This window comes from Pteropus medius, unplaced genomic scaffold (genome assembly GCF_902729225.1).
Source record: "Pteropus medius unplaced genomic scaffold, Ma_sr-lr_union100, whole genome shotgun sequence".
NCBI classification, from domain to species: domain Eukaryota; kingdom Metazoa; phylum Chordata; class Mammalia; order Chiroptera; family Pteropodidae; genus Pteropus; species Pteropus medius.
This window is the reverse complement of record NW_024350397.1, coordinates 2,366,279-2,379,315: the sequence shown is the minus strand read 5'-3', so window position 1 is coordinate 2,379,315 and position 13,037 is coordinate 2,366,279. Positions and strand designations below refer to the sequence as shown.

General features: G+C 47.5%; 1 long non-coding RNA gene across 1 annotated transcript; it reads right to left on the bottom strand.

Moving 5' to 3' along the window:
* Nucleotides 1–1,854: 1,854 nt before the first annotated feature.
* Nucleotides 1,855–12,699, bottom strand: LOC120584108 (uncharacterized). The gene is made up of 2 exons (XR_005647964.1): nucleotides 12,586–12,699; nucleotides 1,855–2,531 (listed from the first exon to the last, which is right to left on the bottom strand). It is a non-coding gene; the product is annotated as an uncharacterized LOC120584108 (long non-coding RNA).
* Between the last annotated feature and the right edge of the window lie 338 nt (nucleotides 12,700–13,037).

Sequence of the window (13,037 nt, the reverse complement as noted above, 5' to 3'; positions counted from 1 at the left end):
GTTCTGACACTTGGGAAAGACAAGTTGGCAATAAGTATTAAAGCCTATAGCCTTTGATCCAGCCACTTCACTTCCGGGAATTCGTCCAAAGGAGGAGAATTAGTGGAGAGTTGATGAGCTCAGTATCACTTGAACTTACAAATGTCCAGCATGAGGAGGTTGGTTAAGTAAGTGCTGGGAACATCCATACAATATGATGACATACAGCCATAAAAATTATGTTATGGAACATGTGATGCATATATTGCTCAATGTATAGAACCACTTAAAAAGCAAAATATATCACGTGATCTCAATTTTATGTGAAGAAGGGTATATTACATATGCTTGGAGGAGAAGAATTACCAAAATGTTGACAATGATATCTCGTATGGTGAGATAGCGAGTGATTTCCAATTTTTATTCTTTGTGCTTTTCTGAATATTCTATAATAAACATGCATTACACTTGTTATCAGAGAAAAAGATGCAATGCGATTGTTGAACTTTAGCCAGTTAAGCTAACAGAATTTTTATAAAGACTGTAGGAATGTATATGATACATTATGCTGTATTCTGTTAGACCTTATTATAGTAGGAGTTTCTATTAGTCACAAGGGGATGGCTCGGGGGACTTCTTAGCAGATCTGTTCATGATCATGTGATCTGGAGAAGAAGCAGGTAAGGGAAAGCCAGGGTCAGCTGAGCAGAGAGAATTTTCTAAAGAATATCTTTATGATTGTCTCACCTTGGAAAGAGGATGTAAGAAGTGTACTATATCTGTTTTGGTTTGGAATTCACCATAAATTAGAGAGAAAATGCTGAACTTAGCCCATGACATAGCTTTGAATCCTGGTACATTAGTTAAATTGTCTGTTCATGCAAAGTAGAGCAGTGAAGCCAGTACTAATTATACCTCCGCTACTCAGAGTGCGTCTTGTGCCTAAAGAACCAGTGAGAGGGGGACCTGCCCTGGGGAGCTGGAGTGGTGATCTGCATCCATCCTGTGAATGGCTTCCATGAGACCCAGCTCTGAGCCTCTGAGGGTCCCCAGACAGAAGCATGACAGGGAGGGTGAGGATCAATTGTACCACGTAGGACCACCATTCTCACTGCCTCTATTGCCAGCCACAGTCCATCTACCTCTGTCCGTGTGAGCGTGTGCATGCATGTGCATTTGTGTGTCCCAGCCACGGCCCATCCAGGGGTATGTGCATGTGTTCGTGTGCATGCATGTGTGTGTATATGCCCCAGCCACAGTCCGTCCACCTGTGTGTGTGCATGCCTGTGTGTTTGTTCCAGCAATCTATCCACGTGAGTGTGTGCCGGCCATATGTATCTACATGTGAGTATGTGCTTGCCAGAGTTCATCTGTGTGTATGTGTGTACTTGTGTGCGTGTGTGTGTGTGTGTGTACTTGTATGTGTGCCAGCTATAGTCCAGGCTTCGAGGGTCTTGCTTTGCTTTGGCACCAGGACTGGATGCCAAACCCAGGATGAGGCAGCTATTGGTACCGCTGTTCTTTATATCTTAATAAAAAGAGATTTCCTCTCTTCATGGTGTTGAGGGCTCAGTTCTTTAGAATTGTGGGACTTGTTTAAGGGACTATCTAATTTTATTATGCCTTCCTTCACCAAATTTCCTTTAGTATTTCTCAACAGAGTTGCCATTGGCTTTAGAGCAAGAAAGATTTTTATTGTGTGGGATCGACCCAACATTGAAGCACGCTTGGTCACTCTGGCCCTCCAAATGGATACCAGTAAGTAGCACCCTTTCAGACCCTGTGACATTCAAAAATGCTCATGGGAGGAATTCGAGAAGCCAGTGTGGCCAGAGCACAGAGAACAAGGCGCATTTGAATAGGGGCCTTACAGGCTTATTAGAAAATTGCTTTTAATTTTAAGAGCGATGGGAAGCTATTGGAGGTCTTTAAGCAGAGCGTGCTAGAGTCAGCCATACGTTAGAAAAGATCTTTATAGTGCAGTCGGGGAATCAGATGGGAAGGGAATCTGACTGGGCCCAGAAGGTGGCCACCACAGTCGTCCAGGTAAGAGATAAAGACACCTGGATTAAGGTGGCGGCAGTAGGGGCAGTGAGCAGTGGGTGGATTTAGAGATATTTTGGAAGTGAAATGGCGCTTGGCGATGGGTTGGTTTGGGTGGTGAGAAAAAAGGCAATGATACAGACGACTTAGTTTTCCGGCTCGCGTCATTTCAGGGATGGATGTTGATGCCGTTCATGGATGTGGAACCTCAGGAGACGTCAGGAGGGTCTGGCAGCCAGGACTGGGAAAAAACCAGGCATTTACTTTTGGACGACGTGGGTTTTTTTGGTGTCTGAGACAATTTGAGAAGTCAAACGAAGAAATGCCTTGGTGGGGGAGGGGTGGAACAGAGGGGAAACCAGAGAGGATACTGCAATGCCGTGCTTCCAGATTTTTGTGAACATGAATTTTCTGTCATGTTTTCCTTTTCTCGATGGTTCTGTCAGAGGCTGGTGTGGCTGTCCAGTGCAGCGAGCAGCGAGAGGGACCTGAGAGTCTCGCCGGCATCTCTTGAGGAAAAAAAGAAGGAACTAGAACTCCTCTTTAAAGAGAGTGTTCAAAATAGGATTAAAAGTATTATTTTGATCATTTAAAAACCTGAAATAATCGCATAATGTGTACACAATCTAAGATCTTTTATGAACCAGAAATATTTATGAGTCTGGAATTTAAAATTTTAGGAAAAAATGTGTGGAAGCATTCTGACTTGTTAGGACTCACTCAAGTGCCCCAGCAGCCCTGCCTCCAAGGCCAAGATGGGCCTGGGCGATTCTCCTACGAGGCCCCTACTTCCGGCCATTCATTAATGAGAAAGCGCTTGTGATCGATCCCTGCTATCCTGGGGGCTCCCGGTCACTTTGACAGTCTAGATGGTGGGGTGTTTTTCAGTGCCAACACCCAGTCCTCTGATCTCCCAACAACTGGGCGGTTGACAATTCAATTCCGTTCTGACAGTAGCTCCCAGAGTTAGGGCAGACCCCGCTGGTTACGGGCTCACTATTACAAGACTGTCTCTACTTCTGATGCCAGGCACAAGTCCCGGGCTTCTCGCCCTTCTGACTGACCAGCTGTAAATCAGGGATTCCCATGTAATTTGCTAGAATACCTCACAGAACTCAAGAACACTCTTTATCTACACTTACCGGTTTATTCTAAAGAATATAATGAAAGATATGAATGAACAGCCAGATGAAGAGATACACAGGATGAGTGCAGGAGCTTCTGTCCCCATGGAGTTGGGGCATGTCACCCTCCTGGCATATAATTTGTTCACCAACTCAGAAGCTCGCTGAACCCCATGCTGTTGGGACTTTTAGAGGGGCTTCATAACAGACATGATCGGGGCTGAAAGTTTCAGTCTTCAAATTAAATTTTTGTCTCTGGAGACCTGTCCCATCCTGCAGCTATGTAGGGCCCACCTGGAGATGCCCTATTATGACAAAATGCTCCTATCACCCAGGAAATGACAAGAGATGTAGGAGCTCTGTGTCATGAACCAGGGACAAAGATCAAACAGAAAAAAAAAGACACTCATCACTATTATAACTCGGGAAATCCCTAGGGTTTTAGAATCTCTGTGTCAGGAACCAAATATATATATTTTATTATGCCCTAGGTGGCTAGTCCACTACGGAGGTGCTCCTGGGGTCGAGGCCTCCTGTGGGAGTTCTAGAAGCCATCTGCAGCCAGAATTCAGCAGCAACTGCCTCCCGTCTCCCTGACCTGCCCTGATCACCACGCTTACCTGCTGGCAGAGGGAGCCTGTCTGATGCACAAACCACCTCTGACTGGGGAGGGTCAGGAAGCCCACATCTGGGCAGTGCAGAGAATGTGGGATGGGGAGGAGGCCACGTTCATGCTGCAGGTGTGTGGCTCCAGAGTATGATTATCTCACAAAAGTGAGAACTCTTCCATCACAGGCTCGTTTTCAGGAAGAACAGGGTGATGCTCATCAGTCACCGAGATTCAAATCTGTGCCAACATTTGCACGCATTATTGCTAATCCTCAAATGCTGGAGGGAGGCATAACTGTCCCCCTTTTTATAGATGAGTAACCGGAGGCTCATAGAGGTTAGAAACCGTGTTCAAGGTCACAGTTAAGTGGCCAAGGCAGGATTCAAACCCACATCTGTCAGGCGCTAAACGTCTGTTCTGTGCCTTTCCATGATGCCTCTAGGTTCATGTTTGGGGGACAGAAGCCAGACCCGAGAGCTGATCCCTGGAGGCTGGCCAGACCCTAACAACAGCTGAGAGAGTTACCCCATAAGTTAATCAGAGAGATCATAGCCTCGAAACGCCCTGGAGATTTGGTTCATGGTTTGCAGCAGGATATGGTGCAGTCAGCAGCAGCCTTCGCTGGTCGGCCCAGATGGAGGTGAATTTCCTCAACTATTTCTATGCTCTCAGTCTGGGGGCGTCTCTGGGACCCTATTTGCAGGCTCTTCACGAATACTTACTGTACAGCTGAGAGAGAGCCCTGGCATGGGCCCCTCTTCTCCTTAAGACACAGCCAATCAGGATCCTGGCCCACACCAGGCCCCGACTCCTGGGCAGGACTAAGGCGAGAACCTGAAAGTCCACCAGCTGGCACAGACAAGCCCTGATTCCCAATATACAAACAGCGTTTCCTCCACTCCCCTTGTCCCCCATGGAGAAGGGTCCCCCCACACCCCCCGGGCTCTCCCATACCCGCTTCTCATACTGCCCTTAATAGCACATAACTCACTTCCTTTGGCCACAGGGACCAGTGGGGGAGGGGGACCCAAGTCACTGTTCCTTTATTTGAATCCACAGACGCTTCCACCTTTGCGGACACCACCCTCTCTGCGAAGCCTTCCTCAGCCCTCTACCCCGCACCTCACTCCCTTCTCTGGTTGCACTATTATCGCTGGTTTTTAAATACCAAGTGCTTAAGCAACTTGTCAAGGGGGAAAGTAACTGACGAGCTTTACGCGGTAAACTACTTCCATCCCCCCACGTTCCTTTTTAAGCTCCGTGAGTGACTTTACCTATATTTACCACTTACAGCAAACAGCATGCACGTGCCACGGTGCGATTCCCCTCTGGAAATGTTTATTTCGGAGGCACATTTCCATGTATGGGCATCAGGAGCATGCCTGCCACTTCCAACGGCTCTGCAGTGGGCTGTCATGTCACAAAATTTCAGGTTTGCTTAGTCATTACAGGATGGCTGGGCACTTGGGTTGCTTCCAGCAAGTTGCTATTAAAAATAGCATTGCTGCCTCCCAGTAGCTTTTGCATTTAATCACCCGCTGCTGCTTAGCTGTTTAACTATTTCCTGGGGGTAGTCCGACCTACCTCACCGGAGGGAGAACTGTGGTTTAACCTTTTGTATCCCCGTCACTGCCCACAGGGGTGCTGAGCCCAAAAAAGAGCTTCATAAAAAAAAGAGCTAGTCATTTCTCGAGCCCTTGTTACCTGCCGACACGGGGTAAGCTCTGCCCACACATTATCTCATTTAGTCTTCGCTGGACTTTGTGTAGTGGGAGCCATTAAGATTCTCATTTTATAAGTAGGGAAACTGGCACTTAAAGAGTTTGGGTAATTTTCCCAGTCACACAGCTAGGAGGAGGTAGCGCGTGGATCCGACCCCGGTGGTGGGCTCCACGCACATCTGCTTGGCCCATCTCACTGCCTTTACCTGGCACTGCGAGGGTATTCCTGGGCCCTCACAGCTGATGTGCAGCTTGGCAAGAATGTTCCTCAAGATTAGTCCCACACAGGGTCTTGTGACTGCAAGTTAATCATATGCCTGCCCTGCTAATCCCAGGTAGGAGGCCAAGACTGGGTGTTTGCCCTGGGACAGCCTGTCTGTCCCACCAGGCTCAAAGTGGATGCCGTATTTCCATTCTAGCTCTTGAGTTTTCAGAACAAAAGCTGTTGTCTTCCTCTGATTCCTATGGGTGAGGGGTGAAGGGAGGCAGGAAGCACACGGAATTGCACTCCTGGGCTGTTTGCACCTCAAATATTTTAGAGGAGAGAACTGCAGATGTGCCCTCTGCCTCGGAAGTCCTGAGACCAGCACCAAACGGCCCTGTGGTAAAGGAGAGCTGGCAGGGCCACAGTCCGAGAAGAAGAAAGAAAGGACAGAGCCGACTCCCTTCTCTGAAACAACTGTCCAGGTTGATGGCTCCGGCAGGCCTGGTCAGGCTCAGGGCAGCTGTGGCCCTTGAATTAGTCCTTGACTGTCACCTGCTCAGTGCCATGAGTGGAGAAGCATGCTGCCTTCCCCCTCCTTGTTCTCCAGTTAATCCTGTCCTAATCACATGTGTCCATACTTCGAGAAAAGTGGCCTCTGCAAGGAGGTTCCTGTGAGATACTCAGAGACCAGAAGACAGCGGAGCTGGAAAAGCCTGTCTAATAGCAACCGATCTGGCCACCTGCCTTTAGACAGGTGAAGATGAGTATCCCCATTTTGCAAACGAGACCGCTGAGGTCCAGAGGGGCGAATCAACGAGCTCCACGATGTGGTCAAGATGGCACATCTCAGAAGCCACCGATGAGGTGTCACACGCGCTGGATCCACTCTGGAATAGCGAGCGACCCACCCTTATCAAATGTCTTTTAAAATAGCACGATTTTTCTTTTTGACGAGAAAAGTAGCACATTCTCATTTTAGAAATTGCCAGAAAAGAAAAATCGAAGCTGTCCATTATCTCATCACTTGGAGATAACCCAATATTAATACGTTAGTGTATTTACACTCTTCTTCATGCATATGCTTTTTACTTAATTACGTTCATTTACATAAAATGTTTTTAGCCCTACTTTTCTCATTTAATATTATAAATATTTCCCCTAGCTATGAAGAGATCTTTGTAAATATACTTTTCATAACTATAGACATTTTGTTTGATATCGAGCCAAATTTTCCTTAAATGTTTTCTTATATAATAGTTGCTCGATTCCAATTTTCTGCTATTATGAATAATTCTTGGATTAACGTTGTGGGAGTAAGCTTTTTCTTCATTTTTATGAATTTCCATAATACAGATTCTCCAGACATGAAATTACTGGGTCAAATGATGTGAGCGCTTTGAAGGTTCTCAGTAAATTGCTCTGCAGAGATGTGTTCTCTCCTCCCAGCCTGCTCCACCCCGCCCTCTCCAGGCTGAGTATCATCATTAAAAATTTAAAAATACTTAATAAAATGATCAAAGCTCATCAATGTCTTCAGTTATGATTTTCTCTGTGGCTTCCAACTCCATCAGTCACTTGACTGATAATGACTACATCCACGGAGAATGTCCTATATACCAGACTCTGTGCGAAGCACCCTCTGTGCTAAGATCTTATGTGATCTCCCCAACATCCCTGGCCAGCTTTGCAGATAAGAATCTGAGACACGGAGAGGTTAAGTGAGTTGCCCAAAGTGCACAGCTGGCGAATGGTGAGACTTCAATTAAAGAGTCTGTCTCGTACCTGAGCTCCCACCACCTGTGCTCATGAATGTTGGGGTGAACCGGAGGCCAGGCTGGGCTGATCCGCCTTGCATGGATCTCGTTCCTTGTTCTGAGTGAGGAAGCCCTGAGGAGCTTCCTCCTTGTTTGCGTCATGGTGAAGTCAGGGGGCAAACGTGCCAGGGTAAACCAACGAAACCTTCCATTCTGCCTGATGTGTTCAGCTCCACAAAGCATCGAGCTATTTGCGATGTGCCAAGCTCTCTGCAGGATTTAGGATGTGAAAAACATCATTCTTTCCCTCAAGTTTATAAATTAGTTGAGGGGTGACACTTTGTAAGATGGACTATGTACGGGCTTTGAAAGAGGTAATTTTTGAGCGTCTTGGGCATTCAGGGGAAGGAATGACAGCTGGGTGGGAGGGCTTCTTGGGGACACGCCATGTATGTTTCCTAAAGGGTGAGGAGAATTTTAGTTGGCAGAGACGGCAGGAGGGGATCCCAGGCAGAAGGCCTTGAGCGACTCAGAGGATGGAAGGGCGTTGAAGGAACGGTGGCATGTCCCATGGGGGAGACGAGAACGTGGATTTGCTGGGTGGTGGCTGCTCAGGTGTCTGCCTGGCTGCAAGACTGGAGGCTGTACCCACCATCCAGGGGACGCTGGTAAATACTGATGGGAATGGAGGGGAGGTCTCGCATTCAGGGGAGAGACGAAGAGACTTGACCAAGAGAGATGAGTGTGGGAACGGAAGAGAAACAGCAGATTTGAGAGAGTTTACAAGGTGGAGCGTGTAAGACTGGATAACGCAGCGGAGAGAGTCACTCATGGTTGCTTTGGTCCCTCACTCCTCCCCTTCCCCGCCCCACCTCAGCCCCACTGGCTCTGCCTCCACAACACGCCCATGGCCACTGTTAGTTCCCTTCAGCGCCTGGGCCACCATCTATTCAGGACTCCATCGTGGCTCGTCCACGTCACTGCACTCACTTCCAGCTGACCGCTCAGCTTCCATGACGGCAGTCCCCACACCTTCTCCTTGCTGTGGCCAGAGTCGGGGGGATCTTGTGATTTGTCGTCTGAACAAGGACACTTTTGAAAGTGAAAGGAGGCACTGTAAATAATTACACCGAGCAAAACGCATAAACCAGGAGTGTCCTGGGCGAAACCGGACCTAGGGACTTCCTCGACAGAGGGATCTTTTGCAAATGTGAGCTACAACTCATCACTCCCCTGTTCAATGGCTTCCCTCTGCAATTAGAATAAAGCCCTTCTGTCCTCACCCTTGACTTCTGCCCCGGCTCACTTCCTCCCTCCATCCTCCTTTTCCCTGCGCTCTGGCCACACAGGCCTTCTTTCAGTACCGAGAACTCACACCTGCCAATCCCGATGCCTGACCACCCTGGCCTGGATCTTCCGGAAGCTGGCTCCTTCCCAACATGCAGTCATTCCACAAACTGTCTCCCTAGACAGGCTTTCGTGACCTTGCGCTAACTGCCTCCCACCCCCAGTCAATTCTTTAACACTCATCACTCTCTGAAAGTAAGTTATTTACTGACTTCCGGTTTTAGCTCCAACATGAAAAGATCTTGGAAGTTGTCACTCTTGTGCTTACAACAAGAAAAAGCTGGACGTTTCAGTTTTGAAAATTAACGACCTTTTTGGGACTCATCAGGAAGCTGAGGTTGCTGGGCAAACCACCGCCCTGAAATCTGCAGATACAGATGAATCCGGAAAGTCACAGCCAAGAGCCAATTACCTGAAGCAAAAGCCGCTGGATCCATAAACTGGTAGGAACACCTCACTGGTCATTTCGACGCATCGCTGGAGGTTGAGGGCGAACTAGTGTGAGAACAACGAATTCCTGGGGACTGCTGTCTTAGGGGGACCCCGCTTTCTTTGGAGCTTTACTTAGGAACTCCACCAGGTTCTCATGCTGAGAAACTAGCTGGGGTAAAGGAAGAGCAATCCTTATGAAATACAGCAAAGCATCGTCCATAACAAAGACCTACCCTCAGGAGAAAGTTTTGCCAGAGCCTTGTCCATGAGGCAGCCTAGCTTCCTCTGGCCCTCCTGCCTCACCAGAGGGTGTGGTTACTACAGGAGGAGAAGCACTTATGAAGGTTGCTTCGAGGCACAGGCCCACTAAAGGACTGGGATTTACTTGGAAGATTACAGTGTCTCCCCTCCTCTAGACCAGTCCTGCTCCACATACTGGTGGTGGATTGCAGATGAAATGGCTTCGAGACGCAGACTCTCTGAGGAGGACTTAGGGAAACCCAAAGTCAATAAAGGGAGACAAAAAGGAGTCTCTGGCCTCTATAGCCACAGAAAACATTAAATAAAGTCAACTCCTAGCCGGATTATCATAAATCCTTACATAAGGGGCCATTACTCAATACAGCTTATCCAGCTTTCAACAAAAGAGCATAGTCCCACCAAAAACCAAGGAAAACACCGTCTGAAGAGACAGAGCAGCAAAATTAGGCTCAGAAATAACACAAATGTTAAAAATGATCTTTCAGGGAATTTAAAGTGAATATGACTAATTCGTATAGGGCCCTAATGGAAAAAGTAGACAACACACAAGAACAGATGGGTAATATAAGTACAGAGATGAAAAGCGGAGAGACAAGGAAGTCTCAAAAAGGAAATGCTAGAAATAAAAACGCGCTGACAGAAATGAAGAATGCCTTTGATGAGTTCATCAGTAGACTCAACATAGCTGAAGAAAGAATCAATGAGTATAAATGCCATAACCCAAAAAGAAAAATCTAGAACTTCCAAGAACTATGAGAGAGATACAAAAGTTATAACACACACGATTGGAATACCAGAAGGACAAGAGAGAACTGAGCAGGGCAAATATTGAAGTAATTGGCAGAGAACTTCCCAGAATTAATGACACACAACAAACCACAGATCCAGGAAGCTCAGTGGAATTAAACCAGCCCCCTCGTGTTTGTTGGCTATGGCCTGCCTCCCACTCTTGTGCAGGCTCCTCGAGAGCATCACTCTTATTCATCTTTCTAGTTCTGGCATCCAAACAGGGCCCGGCACATAGCAGTTGCTCAGTAAGGGGTCACTGGATGAATAAAGGAGTCAAATTGGTTTTGAGCCTGGAGCCTGTGGACTGGTTCTGTGGCTGCATGTGTGGAGGCCCCATATCTCATGGGACTTCGATGGCCTAGTTTTCTCTTTCTGGGACTTGGCATCCTTTATTCAGCTGACCATGAAGACTTCTGATGACCAAAATGCCATCTTCCTGGGTGGATGGCCAGGTCGGCCCAGCTCACCAAATGCCCTATAGCTTGGGGATGTGACCTGTGATCTGCTAGGTGCCCCCGTGGTCATTACCAGTTTGGGCCACTATCACCTCCTACCTAGAGGACAGCAGCAGCCTCATGACCCACCTGCCCGATTTTAGCTCTAGTTCCCTCCGATCCATTTTCTGCACCTCATCTAGAGTGATCTTTATCAACGAAATGTCAATTATTGCATTTAGAATAAAAATTCCAATTTCTGAGCATGGCATCCAAGATTGTTCATTATTTTACTTGCTGTCTCTGCCCGTTTCACTGCTTGTTCCAGTCCCAGAATCACCCCCAACCTCTCGGCCCTTTAGAATTATTCACACTTCTCAGAGGGGCCCCCCTCAAAGCCTCTCTGTTGTTCTTTCTTCCTCTCTCCCCATTCCCCGCCCCCCATCCCTGTGCCTGGTTAACTCGACCTTCTTTTTGCCTGAAGCTGAGGGACATTTCCTGGGTAGACCCTTGTGCCCCACACCTCAGTTGGAGGTGTGTCCCGCTCACAAGCTGATCCTCATTGTAGCATTTGTCATATAATATAACTGCCCATTTACTTACAGCTCTGTCCCCCTAGAATATAAGCTCCCTAAGGAAGTATTGATTACTGAAAACTTGGAAATGAGGCACAAAGATGACTTCTCGTCTAATGCCAGTCAGGACATCACCCTGCAGGCCTGCGGTGTCTGGCTCTCTAGGGAGAGCCGTCTTGTCTGGCTGACAGCTTGCTATTGATCAGAGCCCAGATGCTAAAGTTACATGTGAACTTGTACAAAACAGATAAATTGCAAATGATTTTTGTCCAGTAGAGGGGCAAATGCTTCCTGACTGGTAGAAATGTTTTTATTAACATTTGAACCTGAACTAGTTTTGAATGTAATTTTGAAGTCTGATTCCTTCACGCCTATCTCCACTCTCTCCCTCCTTCTCTATATATGAATGTCTGTGTACGTGTATTTCTTCTCTTAGTTTCTTCCAAAGTAACGTTACCATCCTGTTGCTTCCATTGTTAACCGTCTAATGAATTACGTGCATCTCTGCCAGGTGCTGTGAGTAGTGCGGTCAGCTGGCAGGTGTGGTGCCTTCGGATCTACTGCTTCTTTAATGCCACAGTCAGGCCTTGCCAGTAACGCAGCCTGGCAGGGTCTTGGGTTCTGGCCATTTCTGCCCACGTCCTTGAAAGGGCAACCTCTTCTCTGGGGTTCCCCTTGTGTTGGCCAAAATATTCTCAGAGCTGCCCCTCAGTCTGAGGCTCTTTCTCCCACATCCTCCCCACCCCTCCCTTCCAGGTCAGAGCTCCGTCATCATCTGAAGGCTCTTCCTGCCTCCTCCTGCTCCTTCTGTCTTTTTTCTTATCCCCAATAAATGTCTTGCACGTCTTGGTGCCTGTTTCCTGGGGGCCCCCAAATGTCACCTGAGTTCAACATATATCCATAGGAAGGTTTTATTTTTGGTTTTCTGAAAATTATGCTTTGGCAGAAAGAGGCAGTTGTCTATACCATTTTAACACGCACATCTAGCATAGCCTTATACCAATGGCAGATGCTCAGTAAATATTTGCAGAACGGATGAACAAGAAAAAAATGACTTGCTTTTAGATGCTCGCGTGTGCCAGGAGAACAACATGGTCTCGGCTGGGGCGGAGCCTGATCTGAAGGTAAACTGGGCCACGTTGCTTCGAAGCAACTAGAAATGCCTCTGACTCACCTTCAACTCTGAGCTGCTTTGGTGTCTTTCATCTGAAATTGCCCATGTCTCGCACATGACCTAATTTCTTCTCACGGAGTCCTTGCCAGGGCAGAAAGGGGGCAGACATGTGACAGACAGGACGTGAGGAAACTGACCTGAGTGGAAGAGATAGTGTGACCTGCCAGGATGCAGAGGAGCTCTGGGCACGGAAGCAAGGCCTCCTGATGCCAGACCCTCCTGTGACTCTGCCCCATGCTGCCGCTGCTCTGCCCGCCCAGTGATCAGGCCAGGCTGAGGTGTGGGTGGGGGGTGGTGTTCCCAGCCAATGGGCTGAGTGGATGAGAGCCTGCTTCCTCAGGGCCCTGGGAGACAGGGAGGGACTGGAATGTTAATTTGAAAATTCTCTCTCACAGTCCTGACAGGTACAAAATCAATGAAACCCTGTATTTAAAATTATATTTCTGATCCTGCCATTTTCTCTGGTTATTCAGCAAATTGAATAGATGATTATGAATCATACCCAAGTGTGGCTAATTAAATATTTAATACATAGAATCTAGTGCTTTTCATGTGCAGAGAGCTTTCCTGACATTAGCTAATTGATTCT